Here is an 11069-nt window from a genome sequence, read left to right as displayed (position 1 = left end):
TAAACATGTCACATGAGAAACATGACGAAAGATTTAATCATCAAAGAGACTGGGTGAAGTGCTAAAACAGGGGGCATGTTACAACTGGTCAAATTAGGGACTATAGTTTTATAATGGTTCATGTTCAAGAGAGACTCAGGGACTGGACATAAGCCAGATGGATCAAGAAAATGGGTACCATTAACACAAATAATAGGAACTTTTAAAATTTAGGTAGCAAGTGAGATGGCCGAAAGGGTTGGAAGGCTAAGGACAAAATATTGGGGAATGTTGGCAATGAAGGAATAGATAAGTACAGTTTTTGTTCTAATTGGTGGCATCCAAGAAAATATTTTAAACTTTCAAAGTAGTTATAAAATGAAGTCTAAATGAATGTATCCAGAAATACCTTTCAAATGTTTGCAATAGAGATTTTAAAACAATTACATAGAAGAATCTGAGTGACCTCAAAATCATTTTCTGTCCAATTCTACAATTAAACTTAGGCAGTCCCTGAGTAAACTTTTAAGGGAATATGACTGCATGAAAAAGTTGCCATCAGGACATAGGTGAAATTTTCTTTGACCAGAAGGTGTTTTCAGAACTTTCATGGGAACTTCACCAAAAATAAAATGTAAACACCCAACATCTAAATTCACCCTTACACTCACCTTTGAAAAAACCTCATGATTCTATCAAGGAAGAATAAGATGACTCTGAAAATCTCCAGAAAGTATGGGCACCAGAGGCACACTCAAGTGTAGGCGACATCTCTGTTCATTGACAGTAGTAAATGAGCAGGAAGTCAGCAGGCTTTCCATACAACATTTCTTTTAGCTTCTCAAACTCTATAACCTGGCACACCCCAAAAGTATTGCCTCATATAATTATAACAATTCCAAAGAAAGAAAAATATTACTAAGTTCTCCTTTTTTAAGTTTACTTATTTATTTTTAGAGAAAGAGAGAAAATTAGAGAGAGAGGGAGAGAGAGAGAGAGAGAGAGAGAGAAAGAGAATCCCAAGCAGGCTCCACACTATAAGCCCAGAGCCGGACGTGGGGCTCAAACTAACAAACCATGAGATTGTGGCCTGAGCTGAAGATGGATACACTCAACTAAGCCAACCAGGTGCCCCAGATCTTTCAACAATAATAACACAACCATGAAATTCTGACCATCTCTAATATGCAAAACTAAACCTGCAAATCATGGATGCAGTTCAATTTGAGACATATTTACTGAGAAAACACACTCTGCTTTAGACACTGAAGAAAGTGGTGGGAGGTATACAAAGTTAAAAAAAAAGAATGTATACTCTAACCACAATAAACCCAGGTGCTAATGTACAACAAAAGGCAATAGCAATAAATATCTCAGAGAGAGAATCATACAAGAAGAGGACCTACTCAGAAAAAGATACGCATACACTGTGAGGAAATGCTATTTTCCTTCTTGTGAATATTGCCAAAAGAGACTTGTCAGAGCAATACAGTAACAGGTGTAGGAAGTTGGAGTAATACAATGCCTACATACGAACTGGTAGGTGAATTTTACCACCCTTGCAAAGTCATGTTATCAAAGCTATATTTTCAAAGACCCAAGTAAAGAACTGTGTGTATGTGTGCTTGTGCTTGTGTGTGTGTGTGTGTGTGTGTGCACGTGTGAGTGTGTGTGTGTGAAAGAGAGACAGAGAGAGGGACCCCTTAGTAATGTAGCTCTCAATGGACTTTAGGGATGAGCACCATCATCATTGGAAACCATTGCAGCAATAGGTAGTACAGAGACCAGTTAAACAATCATTATTTTTCCCACCTCTTTCTCTATCAACATCCCATCTTAACACAAATACATGTGCAAATATGTGCACTCTATCAACTTATTCTGCTTTACCTTTCTTCATAGCACTTGTTAGTACCTGAAATTACCCATTAGGTAAGAGATCTTATCTGTCTCACTTACTACTGGACCCTCAGAACCGAAAACAGGAGTGGCACATCGAATTGGGTGGATGAATGAATGAAAACATCTAGGTCAGTTCTCCACGGACACGATATACAAATATTGTGAACTTCAATTACTAAACTGCTGCCCTTGATTTTCTTTTGTTCATAACTTTTTTTTCTTTTTGTTCCCACTTCTGCTTACAAACAGGTTTTAGAACTTACATAAGCAGAAGGAAACAAATGACAAATCATAATTCAGCCCTGGAGACATAACTTGACAGTCACATGCAGACACGTGACAAGTAGCTGTTTATGTGGGTTTTTACAACTTTTAAATGTTTATTTATTTTTGAGAGGGGGGAGGGGGGAGGGGCAGAGAGAGAGGGAGATACAGAATCCGAATTGCATACACTCACATTGCTGTGCAACCATCACCATTACCTATCTCCAGAATTATTTATCATCCTAAACTGAATCTCTGGACTCATTACATAATAACTCCCCAACTTACCCTTCTCCTAGACCTTAGTAACCACTCTTTCAAATTCACTATGAATTTGACAGTTTTAGGTATCATATAAATGGAATCACACAATATGTGTTCTTTGTGTCTGGTTTATTACACTTAGCATAACGTGTTTGAGGTGTATTCATGTTGTAGCATATATCAGAATTTCATTCCTTTTTAAGGCTAAATAATAGTCTATTGTTTATATGTACTACATTTTGTTTGTGTGATGATGGGCATTTGGCTTGATCCCACCCTTTGACTATTGTGAATAATGCCACTAAGAACATTTGTATACAAGTATCTGCTTGAGTTCTTGCTTCCAGTTCTTTTGGGTATACACTTAGAAGTGGATTAAAGAGTGTATACCTGTAAATGGTCTTGTTTTTTATGCAAATGAACTGGTAAAACACTGAAGGTCTTTGAGGGGAGAGAAATAACCTGGCTTATGTTTTACCATTATTATCCTCATTACAATTTTCAGCCCTTGGAGAATTTATAAATCGAATGAAAAAATAATTTAAATAATGGTGAATAACTTGTAAGTGTATAAAGCAACATATCCCCTAGTGAGAAATCATAAGGCAGCAGGGAGTCTGTAAATGCAGAAATAATGCAATGAATGATGAGATCTTTGTAGATGATGGTAAATTGATGAGAACACTCTGGAACCCACTTTTAAGGCCCCTGGAGCTGTGGTAGTGAGCAGATGTTTGAACCATACTTTGACTCAAAGGGAGGACAAAAAAAAGTGGAACTGACAAAATCTGCTGAAAAAGATCTAAGACCTGAAGTACCAGTGTAAGCCATTCAAAATTGGCATACAAATGTCATCATTACTTTCAATATTAAAAGCAATAACTATCACTTGAAAATAATTCAAATTAGAGATTAAATTCAATTAGAGATTAGAAAAAGGCCCCCATAACCCCACTCCTCAAAAATAACCAAGGTTAATTATGATTCTGTTGATAAATCATAGAATTGATAGTTGAAGTCAAGAGAATCAAAAGGCTAACCAAAAGAGAGATGAAAATAAATCTAAAACAGAATAAGCAGGGAAATTTTTTTTTAATAAAAAAGGATACAGGGAAGGAAAGGAAAGGAAGTAGAAAGAATCATCCAAATATGAAAAGAATTGGGATAATGACACACCAAGAAACTGAAGAAAAAGATTTTTGAGGAAATACAAGTTTAGAATCTCAAATTCACAAGCAGGTCAAGGAGAATGTGGACACAAAAAGTCAATTTGCTTTAGCACATATATGATATATATGTACACATATGTGTAGCACATATGTGCTATATATGTATACACATATACATATATGTATAGCATATATGTATATATACATACATGTGCATATATACATATATACATACATACATATATGTAGCACATATATGTGTGTATATGTATACATATATACATATATATGTATATGTATAACCAGTACAAATGTCCTGAAACATTTATCCAGTCACGTCTGCTACACTGAATAGTATTAATAGTACATAGAAACAAGTTCTATCAGAAAAAACAGAAATGTTCTGTTCTTTTCCTTGGCACACTCTAGCAATTTCATGCTTTGTACAAAAGTAGAACTTTTTGTACAAGCACAAATTACAACTTGGTGCTTGCCTACCCTTTATTTACTATAAGCACTAATCATTTTGTGGAAATGATTACACACAACTGGCTGAAAGATTACAATCTCTTTTACCCATTAATTTTTGTTTTTTGGCCTGCTGAAAGGCCAGAATAGCTAAAAGTCTTTTTATCTACAAAAACATCTGAAGTATAAGCTGCCATATATGCCACATTCAATGGGTTGAAACAAAATAGCAATTTCTTCTGTTATTTTTTCTTTTCATTTTGAGTTTCTATATTTGAAATACAATGAGGACTGGTTCAATGTGCTGAATAGTTACAGAGATAAAATGGCAGAGACTCCAAAAAGGTTTTGAGTTACTCATGAATAAAAACACTACACAACAAGGAAAGGAAATGAGTAATGATGCAGAAAGAATAGCCAGCAAGAAATTGCTGAAAGAGTAGTCTCTGTAGCCCTCCATTCACAGGAAATCAGAACCCCTGGTGACAATATTTTTGAAGTATTTTTATGTACATATAGACACATATGTTGAACTAATATAAGCCATTAAATACTGCCTAATATAGATCGGCCTAACTGATGATAGGAATTTTCCACTTTTAAAAAACAGTAAAGAATGAGTGCATGAGTTGGCTCATATATCTTATTGCTTTTCATGGCCCAAATTCACATATTGCTTTCCTCAGAAAACTCATCAAATGCATCAAGATATGTATTTTTTAAAGTTTATTTCTTTATTTTGAGAAGGTGGTGGGCAGAGAGAGAGGGTGGGGGGCAGAGAGAGGGAGGCAGTGCAGAGCCCAGTGTGGGGCTTGAACTCACAAACTATGGATCATGACCTGACCCAAAGTTGGACGCTTAACCAACTGAGCCACCCCGGTGCCCCAGGATATGTTTTTCCTTTTAAATTTTACTTCTTCTAAGAAATATTGACAATGGATTTCTTAGCTTGGTCAAAATTCTCCTCTGGAAGTCACTTCTGTATGCAGAATCCACAGTGTGTTACAGAATTTGGAAAAAATAATAATGCATGTGTGCTCCACATGAAGATTTTTGATTACTGAAGGAAGTTCCAATGGTAGAAAGATTAGAGACTGGTTCACAATGTGTATCATAAAACCTTGACTTAAAACCCTTCAAAGCCCTTGGGGTGCCTGGGTGACTCAGTCGTTTAAGCATCCGACTTCGGCCCAGGTCATGATCTCACAGTTCATGGGTTTGAGCCCTGTGCTGGGTTCTGTGCTGACAGCTCAGAGCCTGGAGCCTGCTTCGGATTCTGTGTCTCCCTCTCTCTCTCTGCTCCTCCCCCACTTGTGCTCTGTCTCTCTCTCTCTCAAAAATAAATAAACATAAAAAAAAAAGACCTTCAAAGCCCCTTGTGAGCATCATTATCATAATATCTCCACATAAGGCTGGCCCGGCCTGAGATAGTCTTCTTTCACATACTTACACATATGGAGTTTTTATCAATTTATAAGTGCAAAGAATGGTGTTTTTTCTATCCCTCTCCCATGCAAATACTTGCTGTACTTTACAGATAAGGAAAATCAGGATCTACATAACTAGAAACTCTATTAAAGGAAGATATGATCCATTCAAGAATGTAAGGCTCAGTAGCCAGTTTTTATTTTATTCCACTTGATAATTACAGGTTACACTAGCACTGCTTCTCTTTCTCTCACAATTGATTGTTTATTAAAAAAATCATTTTAATCATCTACATATTTCATTTGTTATGCAACCTCATCCGTTACTGCCAAGAGTAACTGAGGGTTAACTATAGATTGGAATTTTACGTATCATACAGTAAGCCCAATCAGAAAAAGGAGTCAGGCACAATTATCTCTAGCCACTCTAACATATCAATAAGAATTCTTTATTAATTATCAGAAAACTATAACCAAAATCACAAAGAAAGAGAATTAAACAATAGGGAAATTTTTTCTACCTTCAAGTCTTTACATTTAAAAGCAAAATGTCTGACACTTGCAAGCAATTATACAATGTTTATACATGGCATTTTTTGTGCTTAAAATAAAAATCTTGTAAGTAACTCCAGACAACCCGTTTTGCTAGTAAATTAAAACATTTATTTGACAAGCAGAAGCTGACACTTCTAGAATATCTCTTGAATATGTTTTCCCATTGCACCGTTCTGAAACAGGGAGGCAGCTCAGCTAGCTGAGAAAACAGCATCATGGGGCCTTTTGTGCACCAACCATTATAGGTCATCTAAACACTGCTCAAGTAGCAGTTCAGAAATGCCCCAACTGAAGAGGCCTTGGGAGGTTAATTCTGTCATTACCGCGTTGACATGAGGCATGTTGCAGCCTTCAGCGCAAAATGTTACTCGTAATCTTTTAATCCCAAATTAGGTCAATATTTTATCAAGTTAATCTAGCATGAAGATTAATTGCATTAGTTACACACACATATACGCATGCAGGTTATTTGTTTTAGAGATACTTTTAATCAAAGAGCAAACCCTTGGTTACAATAGGCGATTTTCAAAAATCATCCTTTCTCCAACAGTATTTATCTTTATAAAAGAGACATTTATTCCTTTTATTGATCTTTAGTCAAGACTGATTTAAGAGAAAAGATAATGGTCTTATAATTACTAAAACAATGACCACTTAGAAAAGCTGTTTATGAAGAAATAATGACTTCTGATTGAAATGTTTTTAATAAAGTATCTCATTATTAGCCTCTTATTTCAATGTAATTCTAGTTGCTTTCTTAAAATGTGTGATTAGTCCTACAAGGAAAGTCAATAGTTTTCTTTGTGTTTGCACCTTTGTATCTCTAGGCATGTCAAAAAATATAACAAAGAATATGAACTAGAGTGGTTTACTAGAAAATTATTATCATACATTGTTGTTTTGTTGTTGTTGTTTTAGTTATGAAAATTGGGATCAAGCATATCTTTTCTTTTCTCTTCTTTTGTTTCCTTTCTTTTTTCTTTTCATCCAAGGAGTGGAGTTTTAGGGGGTAGGTAGGAAGATAGAAACATATTGATCTAAGTGACATAAATCTGCTAACAGAAGTCAGTAGAGTAGACAAATGCCTTTCTCCCTGAGTTTCTCAGATAAGAACTATCTCGTAGTTTAAAATTCCCAGGCGTCATTCTGGGTAGTATTACAGGCCCCTTGGATGGCAGGAGAAGAGTTCATGCCCTGTTTCATCAAATATCCAATGACATTTTCCACGGGTCATGCTAATTATAGAAATTTCACAGCCAATATTTGAGAATATTGCATCTCAAAAATGTAAGCGTTTGTCCTCAAATATTGCTTTTCTGGTATTCTTTGTTAGTGAAGCATGATAGGTAAAAGGATCCAGAAATATTTTCATATGACTAGACTTTTTAATTAATTAACACATTAATATCAAATCTTTCATGTGAAAAATAAGTCAACAGCAATCTCAGTGTCAGACACTTTCTAAGAAGAGATTGTTTGACTGAATTTGGAAGTAAAGCTCACAATCCTAAATGTCAACCCTACAGTTATGAAGTTCAAACAAGCCGCGCTGAAGAAACCTGTCAAATTCTACTTGCTATAATATAGTATTCTTCTCATAATAAATATTAAGAAAAATCTACATTCAACTTGCCAAAATCAGCCAAGTGTATGGTAAAATAAAAAGGAATGTTTTCAGGAAAACTATTAAAAAAATCCCAAATGAAACCATTAAAAAAAATTTTAAGTCCAAGATTCAATCTTTGTTTCTTTTGTATTTTGTTCTCAAATTCTAAAAAAACTCACATGTCCCTTGTGTCAGTTCAAACAATGAAGAAGTTTAAAGAAAAGTTAAGCCTCTTCTTCCTTCCCTTGAATCTCACCCACCAGAATACTCAATATTAAAAATTTAGTATATTTTCTCACTTCTTTTTAAGTTAATTTAATTATACCTTATAAGTATATACACACTCATTTACAGTCCTCTTTTAATTTCTAATTTTAAAATGTACAAATATAAAAACAGATGATCTTTTTAAATTTTTTAAATATATACATTGTTTTTATCACACTATTCTATATTTTTAAAATTAATAACTTCTTATAAACTACTTTCCTCATCAATACATACAGATCTAACACATTCAGAATATTCCCAGCCCTGAGAAAATGCTAATTTCTATTAAATTAATCACTATTTCCAACTGGGAATTTATATGTACTTGTCACATATCAGGTTTGTGTGGTATTTAATAAAAGGTATAAGATAGCGTTCCTGACAATAGACTTTATTTACAAGAGGGAAAAAGACAAAATAGAAACAACATCATCATCAATGGTGCAGTTTGGTGGTTCAGGAGTTGGTCAGATCTTGTCAGGAGCTACAACTCCACCATCTAACAACGGGATAACCTCTGGAAAATTTCTTATCCTGTCTATGCCTCAGTTTCCTTATCTGAAAAGCAGGAATATTGGGGCACCTGGGTGGCTCAGTCAGTTATGCGTACAACTTTGATTCAGGTCATGATCTTGCGGTTCGTGAGTTTGAGTGTCACATCGGGCTCTATGCTGACAGCTCAGAGCCTGGAGCTTGCTTTGGATTCTGTGTCTCCCTTTCCCTCTCTCTGCCCCTCCCCTGCTCATGCTCTGTCTCTCTCTCTCTTTCAAAAATGAAAAGGAAATTTAAAGCAGAAATAATAATAGGACCTTATGAATGAATAAAGAAGATAAGGAAAAAGAAAACAATGTAGTACCTAATACTTGATAAGTGTTTGATAAATTTCAGCTAATATTATTGTCATCATTATTTAGATGATCCACAAGAAAGAGATAAAGGTGAGAGTTCCATAAGTGTGAATTAGAGTATAAAGTGAAGACATCAGCGGGAAGTTTCACATAGATGAACCATGAGGTCGATCCATCTGGGCACATGTGAGTAGTATTTCAGAAGATTAACTTCTCATTGTCCACAAGTTTTGTAATCATTGTAAGTAGACAGGGCTGAAAATGTGTGGGTCACTCGGGTAAGAAAAGGAGGCAAAGGATGGAGGCAGAGACATACAGGTCAGATTTTGTATAGACTCACCCATATGACTAGATTTTTGATCACAGATATATGGGATTTTAGAGTTGGAGGGAACTTTATGACTCCACTAACTTCATTTTGCCTAGAAGGGAGTGAGGACCAGGAGAAGGACATATCCAAAGGCACCCAGCCAGCAGTGGTCAAGCCAGGACCCTAGAGGAGGCCTCCTGTCTCCTGGCTTATCTCTGTCTGCTCTGTTCTGTCTGCCATATCAAGGGACTAATGTGACAACAGCAACGTTTTAGGAAGATTGATTTAGCAGTTGAATGTAGGCTGAGTCAAAGGAGGAGAGCCCAAGGAGAGGGGGTGAGGAAAAAGGCTATAGTGGTAAACCAATCATGAGCTGATCAGGCCTCAGTGAGGAACGTGGGAATAAGATGGAAAAGGAAAGCACAAATTCAAAATAATGGCAAAATCATGAGATAGAAAAGTTGGCCACTCTTCAGTATGGTTCAATGTTCTATAACTGAACATCTCTTTCTATAACTTCTTAACACAGAGTAAGCAATGGCATCAGGAAGTTAAGCAAAGCTTTCTATGACACTTCTGCTTTTCCACACTTATCCACACCCCCACAACTCATCACCACCTCTCACACCACAGGTGTAGACTGGTTCATCCCACTCCATCTAACATCTCCATCTCTACATGGCATCTAAATAAGTGTGATGCTGAAAAATGTGGGATAATTGGAAAACTTTCATTTTTACAGAATTTCATTCCAATTCTCCCCTCACTGAATAGGCATGTCAGTTACATGTATATTCATAACTAGGAAGATGTCCTAAAAAAATTATTATTTTTCCCCTACAGAAATAGAAGTGAAATTTTAATAGCTGACTCAAAATCATGGAATGAGGTTGCAAAGCACAACTATTGATTCCAGATTAATAAATGTATTAAAAGGAATTTACAGGAAGTTGACATGGTTCTTAATCAACACAGTTCAAGAATCAAGCTCTGTGGTAAGCAAAATTCTAAAACCCGCCCTCAAGATTCTGCTTTCTCTGGTATAGACAAACCTTCTCCCAATTATTGAAACACTAATCTAGGCACTGCTATGATGAGATTTTGAAAATGTAATTAAGGTCCCACTTCAACTGATCTTAAACAGGGAAATTATGTGGGTGAACCTATCTTAATCACATGAGCCTTTTTTTTTTAATCTTCATTTATTTTTGAGAGAGAGAGATAAAGAGAGAGTGCGAGCAGGGGAGGAACAGAGAGGGAGACACAGAATCTGAAGCAGGCTCCAGGCTCCAAGCTGTCAGCACAGAGCCCAACAAGGGGCTCGAGTTCATGACCTGAGCCGAAGTCAGACACTTAACTGACTAAGCCACCCAGGAGCCCCACATGAGCCTTTTAAAAGCAGAAAGCTTTCTCCAGCTGGTTGCAGAAGAGGAAGTCAGAGATTCAAAACACAGGAAGGATCCAGTGTACCATTGCTGGCTGGAAGATGAAGAGACCACCTGGTGGGGAATGAGGATAGCCTCTTGGAGCTGAGAGCAGGACTCAGTTGACAGACAAGAAGGAAATAGGGACTTCAGTCCTACAAATGTGAGAAACCGAATTCTTCTCACAGCCCCTGAGCTTCAAAGATGCCCTGAGGCCCAGATGAGAACCACAGCCCCAGCCAACACTGGATTTTGTCCTGGGGAGATGCTGAGCAAAGAATACAACCATCCCATGCCCAGATATCCAGCCTACATAACTGTGAGCTAATAAGTGGGTGTGGTTTTAAGTTTCCTAAGTTGTTGATATTGTGCAACACAGCAATAGAGTTCTAATACAGGTTCCAATCATTTACTTTTAAGCTTTTCCAGGGACCTGACATCACATTAAATAGGTAACCAGCCCCAAGAATACCTACTTCCTATTTTGAACAACAAATAATTTGAAACACTGCACTTGAGAAATTCATTTTATTCAGAAGCATACATCATTATTCTTAGTGTTTTACAGAGCTAAATTCATCAA

Source organism: Panthera pardus, unplaced genomic scaffold (assembly GCF_024362965.1).
Source record: "Panthera pardus isolate Hobbes unplaced genomic scaffold, ASM2436296v1 HiC_scaffold_13, whole genome shotgun sequence".
Classification (NCBI taxonomy): Eukaryota; Metazoa; Chordata; class Mammalia; order Carnivora; family Felidae; genus Panthera; species Panthera pardus.
The sequence above is the reverse complement of the archived record's forward strand: the minus strand, read 5'-3'. Positions refer to the sequence as shown.